Source organism: Sarcophilus harrisii, chromosome X, assembly GCF_902635505.1.
Source record: "Sarcophilus harrisii chromosome X, mSarHar1.11, whole genome shotgun sequence".
Lineage (NCBI taxonomy): Eukaryota > Metazoa > Chordata > Mammalia > Dasyuromorphia > Dasyuridae > Sarcophilus > Sarcophilus harrisii.
The window spans coordinates 67641093-67653243 of record NC_045432.1 but is presented as its reverse complement, the minus strand read 5'-3'; positions in this window follow the sequence as shown (position 1 = coordinate 67653243).

Sequence of the window (12151 nt, the reverse complement as noted above, 5' to 3'; positions counted from 1 at the left end):
TTATTTTCAAAACACATGATGGTTTTCTTTTTCTATTTAATCTTTTTATTTTCAAAACATATTTACAGAAAATTTTCAACATTAACCTTACAAAATGTTGTGTTCCAAAATTTTTCTCTCCCTTCCCCCTTCCACCTCCCCTGGACAGCAGGTAATTCAATATTTGTTAAACATGTACAGTTCGTTCTCTCTCTCTCTCTCTCTCTCTCTTCTCTCTCATATCTATATCTCTATATAGATATGTTTATATATACACACACATATTTATATTTACAATTATCATGCTGCTCAAGAAAAATCAAATTAAAAGGGAAAATGAGAAAGAAAACAAAATGCAAGCAAATAACAATAAAAAGCTGAAAATACTATGTTGTGATCCACATTCAGTCCCCATAGTCCAATTTCTGGGTGTAAATGTTTCTTTTTTAGGAGGGGTTGTGGGAAAATGAGGAAACTTAATATATTGTTGGTGGAGTTGTGAACTGATGCAACCATTCTAGAGAGCAATTTGGAACTATTCTGAAAGTACTATCAAACTGTGCATACCTTTGATCGAGCAATGTTTCCGCTAGGCCCATATCCCAAAGAGATCATTAAAAAGGGAAAAGGACGTATTTATATAAAAATACTTGTAGCAATCTTTTTTGTAGTGGCAAAGAATTAGAAGCTGAGTAGATATCCATCAGTTGGAGAATAACTGAATAAGTTATGGTATATGAATGTTATTGTATATTATGTTCTATAAGAAATGATCAAAGAAAGTCCTGGAGAGACTTACATGGTCTCGTGATGAAGAGTCATCTCTCCACCAACAATATGTGTCCCAATTTCCCCAGGTCCCTTTCAATATTCATCATTATCTTTTTCTGTCATCTTAACCAGCTTGACAGGTGTGTAGTAGTACCTCATAGTTGTCTTAATTTGTATTTTTCTGATCAATGATTTAGAGCATTTTTCATATGACTATTAATGGTTTTAATTTTGTCATTTTAAAATTGTTCATATTCTTTGACCATTTATCAGTTGGAGAATGGCTTAAATTCTTATAAATTTGAGTCAATTTTCTATATATTTTAGAAATGAGGCCTTTATTGGAACCCTTGGATTTAAATTTTTTTCTCTCACTTTATTGCTGCCCTTCTAATATTGTCTGCATTGGTTTTGTTTAAATTTTTAAACTTGGTATAATCAAAATTACCCATTATGCATTCCATAATGTACTCCAGTTCTTCTTTGGCCACAAATTCTTTCCTTCTCCACAGATCTTATAGGTAGACCATCCATTGCTCTTCAAATTTACTTACAGTGTCACTCATTGTCTAAATCTGGATAGATAATTTTCAGGATTCAACCTTGCAAAACCTTGTGTTCCAAATTTTTTTCTCCCTCCATTGTTCCTACCCTTTCCTTTAGATGGCAAGTAATCCAATATATGTTAAACATGTGCAATTTTTCTATACTTATTTAAACAATTATGCTGCACAAGAAAAATCAGATCAAAAAGGGGAAAAATAAGAAAGAAAACAAAATGCAAGCAAACATTATAAAAGTTAAAATACAATGTTGTTTGAATTCCCACTCCCCATGTTTTTGCCCACCTGCATTTTTTATTTCCTTCACAGGATAATTGTACAATATTTCAGAGTCTGATTCTTTTTGCACAGCAAAATAACGATTTGGTCATGTATACTTATTGTGTATCTAATTTATATTTTAATATATTTAACATCTACTGGTCATCTTGCCATCTGGGGGAGGGGATGGGGGAAAGAGGGGAAAAATTGGAACAAGAGGTTTGGCAATTGTCAATGCTGTAAAGTTACCCATACATATAACCTGTAAATAAAAGGCTAATAAATAAAAATTTAATTAATTAATTAAAAAAAAATAAAATACAATGTTGTGATCCACACACAGTACCCACTATCCTCTCTGTGGAGGCAGATAGCTCTGTCCACCACAGGACCATGGGAAATGGCCTGAAAAATCACCTTGTTGAAAAAAGACACGTCCATCAGAATTATCACATAATCTTGTTAGTTGTTGTGTACCATGTTCTCTTGGTTCTACTCACTTCACTTAGCATTAGTTCATGTAAGTCTCTCTAGACTTTTCCAAAATCAAACTTTTGATCATTTGTAATAGAACAGTAATATTCCTTAACATTCATATTCCATAACTTATTCAGTCATTGTTTAACTGATGGGTATCTAACTCTGTTTCTAGTTCCAAACATTTTTGCACATGTGGGTCCTTTTCCCTTTTTTATGATTTTTTTTGCCTCTTCATGAGTTGTAATTTACCTTATTTTACTTCCCCTTTCCTCTTCTTCAAGTACAATCCCCTTTACTCCTCTAGTTTCTTTTTTATTTTATCACAGTTAAGTCAAATTATACCAGTACTTTCTAAGTATATGCTAGCAGAGAGTGTATTCAAGAGTTAAACATATCATCTTTCCATATAGGCTTATAAACTTTTTATCTTTTTAAAGAAACAGATTTTTTTTCCATTCCTTTTTACTTATATATGCTTCTCTTGAGTCCTATACTTGAACATTCAGATTTTTCTGTTCAGCTCTAGGCTTTTCATCAAAAATAAATGAAATTCCCCAGTTTCATTGAATTGACCTTCAAATATCATAGTCTGGGCCCTTCAATCCTTTAAAGATGAAGGTGTTAGGTCCTGGGTAATTGAATTGTTTCTTTTTGGCTACTTACAATATTTTCTACTTGAGCTGATAATTCTGAAATTTAGCTATGATATTCCTTGAAGTTTTCACTTTGGGGTCTCTTTCAGGAGGTGAGCAGTGAATTCTTCTTTATATGTTTAAAGCTTTTTATTTGCAAAACATATGCACTGGTAATTTTTCAACATTGACCCTTGCGTAGCCATGTGTTTCAGATTTTCCCATCCTTCCCCCCAACCCCTCCCCTAGATGGTAAGCAATCCAATATGTATGTATTACATATGAGTGAGAGTGTTATGTTGTGATCCACATTCAGTTCCTACAGTCTTCTCTGGGGTATTATATTAACATTTCATTAAATTCACATACCACAGTCTGTTTAGGTACTTCCCAGTTAATGGGTATCTCCTTTTCTTTCATTTTTTTGCAGTCTCTGAAAATGTTGGTATAATTGCTTGGTGCATATTAGAGCTTTCTCTTTTCTAATGACCTCCTTGAGGTATATGCTTAGTAATAGAATCTCTCTGTTAGATGGTATAGATATTTTGGTAGTTTTATTTATGTAAAATTACAAATTGTTTTCAGAAATTTTTTTTACTAATACACAGCTCCATCAACAAGGTACTTGATGTGCCTATCTACATGCAATATTTCCAGTATTGACTATCCTCATCTTTTCTTATCTTTGGCAATTTGCCTGGTATGTGGTAAAATTTTATACTTGTCTTAACTTGCTTTTATCTTATTATTACTAGTTTGGAACATTATTTTATATGATAATTAATTCAACATTTAAAATGGGTATTAATTTCCTTTGGCCATTTATCTGAGGAATGTCTTTAGGATCTATATACATACATATATACAAAAGTATATGTATAAACATATATACACATGTATTACATACATAATATATGTAGGTTATTTATACATCTTCAATTCCAAACACTTATAGGAAAAGTTTTATACGTGTTTTTTTCCCCCACATTCATTTCACTTCTTAACCTGGATGTCTGTTTTTTTCTGAAGCTATGCAACTTTATGTAATCAAAATTACCCGACTTATTTTTGTCATTATTTGTAGCCCCCAGAGGTAAAATTGATCATTATTAACATAGAGATGATAACTGAATCTATGGGAGTTGATGAGATCAAGTGAAATAATATATATGAAAGAGAGAAGAGAGGATCTGGGATAAAATCTTAAGGAATATACATGGTTAGCTGGCACGATGTAAATGAAATATATAGTAAAGAGAACTGAGAATAGGGAAGCTATTTAGTTTTGGGAATGAAGGGGAGAGATGGGGAGCAGTGAGAAGGGATAATGGGGATGCAAAAGTACTGTGAGACTTGTCTGGAGGACTTGAATTGCAAACTCTCAGTGGAGAATCTTGGTGTCTCAGCTGATACAGTAGAAAGCCTGCTGAATTTCAAGTGAGAGGACCTGGGATTAAACTCTGATCTTGAATAAATTCTTTAGCCTCTTTTGAACCTCAGTTTTCTATCTGTAAAAGAAGGCAATTGGGTAGAAGCTTCTAAAGTTCCTCACAGGTCTAGATCCATGGTTTGGATTTCAGGGTGTTGTTCATAATGGTATGTGCGTAGCAGTTTATTCCAAACCAAAGTGCTTTTTTTTCCTTTTGCACAGACCCATATTTAATGTTCTTGTGCAATCCTTACCAATGTGAACTCACAAAGCTTACTTTTGTATGGTTATTTTTTCTTTATAGTGACAACTTAGGAGAGATATACATACATGTTAAAATATATGTTAAATTCAATGTGTGCAAACATTTATACAATTCTCTTGCTGCACAAGAAAAATCAGATCAAAAAGGAAAGTAAATGAGTAAGGAAACCAAATGCAAGGAAACAACAACAAAAAAGAGTGAGAGTGTTATGTTGTGGTCAGACTTGACAGACTGCAACACTGCCCACTGTGGCATAACAGACATTTTACCACTTGTTACTATCATTAACAATGTGAGCATGTCCCTGCCTCCACTATGTCAAGCTCCACCGATCTAGGGAATTATATTTTTGGTGAGGTGGCCACAATGACATTGATAAATAATTTGCTGGTAGCAGCTGCCACATTAGTGTTACAAAGGTTCTTTTCTCCTGCCATTGTACATGGGCATTCATGGTGAGCATCAAACATTTCTTTCTATCCTGTCTTACTTATTTCAAGAGATGCTATGTTTGTAGCTCAGAAACAAATTTTCTAGAGCTTAATAGTATAGCATCACCATTTTCTCATAGTACTTACCAGTGATAAATGCTTTATCCAAGCTGCTGGAGTCAAGATGGACTAGTGCTGGCACATTTATGTCCTAGTATCTTATCTGACTTGCTTTTGTTTGTATACTGGTATTTTCATATTTGACTATAATAATCTCTAATCATAATTATCCTGATAATAATTTGTAGAGTTGAGTGAGAAGAGGAACTGTATACAAGTCCTGACTCAGCCATTTTCATTCTGTGTGACCTTAGGCAAGTCATTTCATCACTAAATGACTACTCAGTATCCTTATCTGTAAAACGAGTTCTGAACTAGAATTTTAAAGTTGTTCCTCAGTTTTCCCACCTTTTTCTGAATGTTCTTGTCCCTAATATCACATCTTCTCTGAACTCCAACATTTATATGGTTGCTACTGTCACACGAGGCAGCATAATTAAACAGTTTTTTTGTCTTTTATGCCTTTTTTCACATGTATAAGTCTTATCTCATCAAATTGAGTGTAAAGTCCTCATGGGCAAGAACAGTGATATATATCTCTGTTATGACTACTGTACTGCATAGATACGTGCAGTTAACACTCGTTTTTCACTTAGTTTAATAACAAAAGTGTTTCACACTGAAAATGTAGCTAGAACAAAGTGGTGCACAGTGCTAGTGGTACTGCTAGAGGAACCAAAGGGTCCAGAAACTGCAGGAATACACATAGGTTTGAGAATAAGAGGTGGAGCTTCAATAGCTTTCTCCTATTCCAAGGCTTCTGGTTTAGTGTAGCAGTAGTGAAAGCAAGGCAAGTAGGATCACACTCATGGAAAAATGTCTGTTATGCCACCCTGGACAGTATTTTAGTCTGGAAACTTTGACCTGATTTCATCCTTCTGAGCCATCACCTAAGGATAAAGGATAGTTTTAATTAGGGATGCCTCTGTATTATTTTAATAAGCTGATATGTAATGACTTATGGAAAGAGTTGTATGAGGAGGTTAAAGGAGAAGAAATCATGGAAGCCCATCACTGCACTTGTGGCTCAAGAGCATTAAGAAAAGTTCAATTTAGGCAAAATTAGATCCAGGAAGTAATAGTCACCAATAGTTATTCCTGAGAGAGAAAAGAAAATTCTTCCCAAAAGAAAAACTTTAAGTGGAAAGCCTTTTTTTTTCTTCCCAGTACCTAGTCAGTGTTTACTATGATAGAAAAAGTTCTGAATTAAAATTGAAATGTATGTGTTCGTCTACAAGAACAAAAAAGGGATTAACCTATCGATGAGCAAATATATATTATCCCCATATTAACTACACAAAGACATGTTAAGAATAATATTAGACAAAAATTTTTAAGCATTACAAGGGTTGTTAATACTATAGTACAATTAAAATGTCAGTAGTCATTCCAACCTTGGGAAAGAAATGGACCGACTTAGTAGTTTCCCAAGGTGACAACAGTCATCAACAATCCAATAGTGAACTACAGTGTGAACTGCTCAGAAGGGAAAAGAAATAGCATACTAATGGTCATTTATTAATTACTTTCTAACTTAAAGTGATGGTAAGAATAATGATGATATAGATTCCTACTTAATCACATGAACAATTAATCATGTCCAAGAATAAGTTAATAGAAGCCTTGAAAGATTTCAATTAAGAACATATTTAAAATATTTTGTAAATATTCACTCTTGTATGTACTTAGGAATATAAAGCATTTATGCTTTCAATCAAACTGCTAATAATACCTAATAGATAACATTTATATTATGCTTACCTTGTGCCAGGCACTTTGCTAGATGTTTTATAATTATTATCTCATTTGGTCCTTATATGAGAGGCGAGTTCTATTAAGATCTACGTTTTATAGATGACTAAATTAAGGCAAATAGCGATTACATGATTTGTCCATGGTCATATAGCTAGCAAGTATTTCAGGTGAGTTTTGAATTTAGGTCTTGCACCTTGAGCCCATATGAGACTAGTCAGGAGCAATTTGATTTTACCTAGAATGAAGTCCAATAAACTTTAACTGTTCTTTCTCAGTGTTACCTGAGTGCTCCTTCCTATTATCACACTCTGATATGCAGAGATCTGAAAGGGACCTTCCCTCCTTAGGGCATTGATATATACCGCTACCTTGATGACATAATATTGACTGGGCCAAAGGAGGGTGTGATGGTAGAGAGCCCAAACCAGATGATGACACATTTTGAGGGATAAGGGATGAGACATCAACCCCCCTCAAAAAAAAAAAAGAATTCAGGCAACTTAGTAAAATTTTTGGAAATACTGTGGATAAGGAAAATCAAGAGAACAGTCAGTATACAAAACAAGCTTCTGGCAAGTGGTTCCCAAAGATCTAAAAAAGAAACAAGGCTAATTAGTCTCCTCAAGTTTTGGAAAACCTACATTCCTCACCGGGGTATCCTAAACGCCACATTTATGGAATCGCCTACAAGTCTTCACAATTTCACCCAACTCCCATCCACACACACATTCTAACCCAATAAATTCCAATGATTCTTTCTTTCAGAAGCAAATATAAATTCCCCTGTTTAGCATTTAAAGCTCTTCATAATTTGATCCATTTCTTCCTATCTAGTTATCTTAAGCTTTATTCTCCTTCCCAAACTACACTTCTTAACTACACTGACCTACTTGTATTTCCTCACTAGGGTGACTCCATCTCTTATCTTCCTGCCTTTGCACCAACTGTTTCCCACACTCCCCTCCGCTTACCTCCCCATTTTAGTTTCTCTAGCTTCCTTCAAATCTCATTTCCAAATCCTGCTTTCCAAAGAAGGCCTTCTCATCTGAGATTACTTTCCATGTACTGTATATGTCTTGAATGTATCTAGTTATTTATCAATTGATTCCCACAGTAGAATGTGAGCTCATTGAGTCTAGGGACTGTTTTTAACCTTTCTTCATTGCCCTAGCACTTAATAACACATGCTAATTTGTCATTTGCATTTATTTATAATAATATAGTATACTTATTAATTAAACAATAAACTTATTATTGTTCTTATATAAAGAATTGCAACAAGTGCTTTGGTTTAATTGAAATAGTACTATAGTGAAAGACTTAGCTGTGTTTTTTTTAAAGCACCATTCAGCTTACATCAGTTCTCCCATGTGTTCCTTATGAGTTGTATGGAGTCTTATGTAGTTAGAATCTGAAACGTTGTTTAAAAAAAACACCTAGTTTGGAGGGTTCTGAAAATTTTAATACATGTTATTTCAACTAGAATCCACCATTTCACCTAATCCCACTCCAACATTTAGTTGAATCAGTCTTAAATACTTGTTTTCCTGTTACATGCTTTACAAAAAGGAGTTGACTAAAAGTAAATTCACCTTACTTTTCTTCCACCAACATTACTAATTATATTTATGTCAGGAGTCAGATATCACAATAATAAAAATGCTAAATCAACACTTTGTTTTCAGTTTCTTATTATAAAAACTGCTGATTGAAAGGTTTTTTGTATATAAGGAACTTTCTTTTTATCAATAACCTCCTTGGACTACATAGCTAGTAGTAGAATCTCTAAGTCAAATAGATATTTTAGCAAATCTATTTGTATAATTCAAAAATGCTTTCCAGAATAATGGCTAGATCAATCCAATACTACCAACAGTACTATTGTGTAGCTCTATTTTTATAATTCCTCCAACATTCACTATTCGCATCTTTTGTCATTTTTTCCTATTTTATAGGTGTGAATTTTAACCTTAGGATTGTTTTGATTTATCTTTTAGTAATGATTTGTGGAATTCTTCCATGTGATTGTTAAAAGTTTGTGGCTCTTGTTTTGAGAATTATCTGTTGATATCCTTTGTCCACTGAATTTCTATTGATGGGTGGCTTTTGCTTATACATATGAATGAATGATAAAAACAATTAAGGATTTACTAAATGAAAATTGTTGGAGAAATAGAAAAGCACACATATGTACATGCCTATTAGGTTTCTATGCATCTTGGCTATCATATGCTTATGAGAGATCTTATACAAATATTTTTCCAGCCTACCCCTTTTCTTTTTATTCTAGAACTGTTAAGTTCTTTCATACTAAAGCTCCTCTAGTTCTTGCAATCAAAATTATCAATTTTATCTTTTGTAATTATCTTTATCCCTTCTTTAGCTAGGTATGCATACCTTACTCATAGATATAAAAAGTACCAGGTTTGATTTTTTTTCTAATTTTTTATGATATGACATATTTAATATTCAGATCTTATATCCATTTTTCATTAGTTGTAGTAAATTGTGTAAGATGTTCATCCAAGCCAAGTTTTTCCCACATTGCTTATTGGTTTTCATGGCATAAAATTTCAGTTATTATTCTTTTTAAAGCACAGTCCTTTGGAGAACTCATTGCCTAAATTTAAACAAAAATCTCATAATTACTTATTAACAAGATTAAGTCAAGTATAGTAGGCCAAGACTTGTCTTCTGGTATAATAACTTAACACAACTTAGTAACTTAAGCTATATCAGTGGCACTACAGTCTTGTTGCTAGGTTAATTAAAACAATATCCTTTTTTAAAATTTTGAGCTCCAAATTTTCTCCTCATTTTTAGTCCCTCCTGCACCCACTGAGAAGGCAAATAATATATTAGTTGTACGTGTAAACTCATGTAAAACCAATTTTTATATTAGCTATATTTCCACAAAAAAAGAGAGAAAAATAAACTGAACACTTTATTCCGGTTTTTACTGAGTTCATTAGTTTTCTCTTTCATGGTTTGATGTCAATTTTTCATCATTAGTTCTTTGTTATTTTGTCTGCTTTTTTTTTACTTCAGTTGAAGCATAAGAGATTCTTTTCCAGCCCCTTATTTTAGCACCATGTGTATCTGTCTCATTGTGTATTTTATAAACAATGCATTGCAAGATCCTGGTTCCTAATCCATTCTGCTATACTCTTTGATGTTATTGGTAAGCTCATCCCATTCATGTTTGCAGTTATGAATACTGTATCTTTCCCTCATCCTATTTTGTTTTATTTATCTGCCTTGCTCTTTCTTCCTACCCTATCCCTCTTCAAAAATCTTCAAAAAAAAAAGCATCACCTCTGTTAATCTGCCTTCCCTTTAATAACCTCCCTTATCTCCTATTAATTTCTATGTTCTACTGAGGAGAGAGAAAGAGAGGAAAGAGGAGAGAGGGTGAGGGGGGAGGAAGAGAGGAAGAGGGATGAAGGGGGAGACAGATGGGGGTGTGGGGGAGAAAGGGGAGGGGGAGGGACACAGAGACAGAGAAAGAGGGATGGAGGACAGACAGAGAGGCAAACAGAGACGGACAGAGAGACAATAGACACATGGGGAGAGAGAGACATTGAGGGAGACAGATGGAACGGGAGACACATGCACACAAAGACAAGGCCAGAGACACACACAGAGAGGCAGAGGCAGAGAGAGAGACACACACAGAGAGAGATTCAGAGAGATAGAGATACAGAGAGAAACAGGGGCGGGAGAGGAGACAGAGACAGAGAGACGGACATACACACAGAGACAGAGAGACAGACACAGTGACAGAGAGACAGACACACAGAGAGACAGAAACACACAGAGACAGAGATAGATACACACACAGAGACAGAGACACACACAGAATGAATGAGAATAAGAGTATTCTTTGAACAAATTCTGATGAAAGTGAGGTAAAAGTACTGTCCCCCACATACTTCCCTTCCACTGTAAAAAAGCTCTTTTTTGAGATAATTTGTCTCATTCTATTTGTTTTGTATACTCCCAGTGTTTCCCTCTGTCACCCTTCATTTTTTTTGAAGATCATCCAAACATAATTGAGTCATACCCTTATTCTATGTCTATGTATACATTTTTAACTTCCCTAATAGCAATAAAATTCTTAGAAGTTACAGGTATCCTCTTCCCATATAGAAATATAAATAATTGAATTTTGTCAAGTCTGTTATGATTTCTTTTTCATGTTTACATTGTTACTTTTTTTATTCTTTTGTTTGAATATCAGATTTTCTGTTCAGCACTTGTTATCAGGAATGCTTAAAAGTCCTTTATTTCATTAAATATCACTTATTCCGTTTGTGGCAGCCCTTTTTGTAGTGGCCAGAAACTGGAAACTGTGGTTCCACATTGGAAATGGCGAATAAATTGTGGTATATGAATATTATGGAATATTTGTTCTGTAAGTGACCAACAGGATGATTTCAGAAAGGCCTGGAGAGATTACAAAATGATTGAGTGAAATGAGCAGGCCAGGAATCATTATATACTTCAACAAAATATAAGGATGACCACTTCTGATGGACCAGGCCATCCTCAGAACAGATCAACCAAATCATTTCCAATGGAGCAGAATAACTTCAGCAGGAGAAAGAACTCTGGGAGATGACTGCCATTACATTGAATTCCCAATCCCTTAATTTATGCCCACCGCATTTTTGATTTCCTTCCAAAGCAATTGTACAAATTTCAGAGTCTGATTCTTTTTGTACAGCAAAATAATGTTTGGTCATGTATATTTATTGTTTAATTTATATTTTAAAATTTAACATCTAGGTCATCCTGCCATCTGGGGAGGGGGGGGGTAAGAGGTGAAAAATTGGAAGTTTGGCAATTGTTAATGCTGTAAAGTTACCCATGCATATAACCTGTAAATAAAAGGCTATTAAATAAAAAAAGAAAAAGAAAAATGGGAAATGAAGGAATGTCAAGACATTGAATGCCTTGATTATTGCCATTTCATAGAAAAGTTTAATCAAGATAAATTCTTACAACAATAAAGAGTTCAAAATAAGCCATAAAAATAAATAAATAAATAAATATCACTTATTCCTCTGAAGCATTTACTCAACTGTTATGAGCAAGCTACTTTTAGTTGTAATCCTAGCTTTGTTGCCCTATGGAATATCATATTTCAATCTCCAGTCCTTTATTATGGAAGCTACTAAATCTCACTGTGGCTCCATAGCATTTGAATTTATTCTTCCTAGCTGTTTGCAATATTTTCTCCTTGGCCCTGAAGCTCAGGAATTTGGCTGTAATATTCCTAGGAGTTTTCATTTGTGGCTCTCTTTTAGGTGATTGGTGGATTCTTTCAATTTTATTTTACTTTTTGGTTCTAGGATATCAGGGTAGTTTCCCTTTATAATTCCTTGTAATGTGATAACTAGGTTCTTTTATGATCATGGCTTTCATTTAATCCAGTAATTCTTAAATCATCTCTTCTCGAGTAC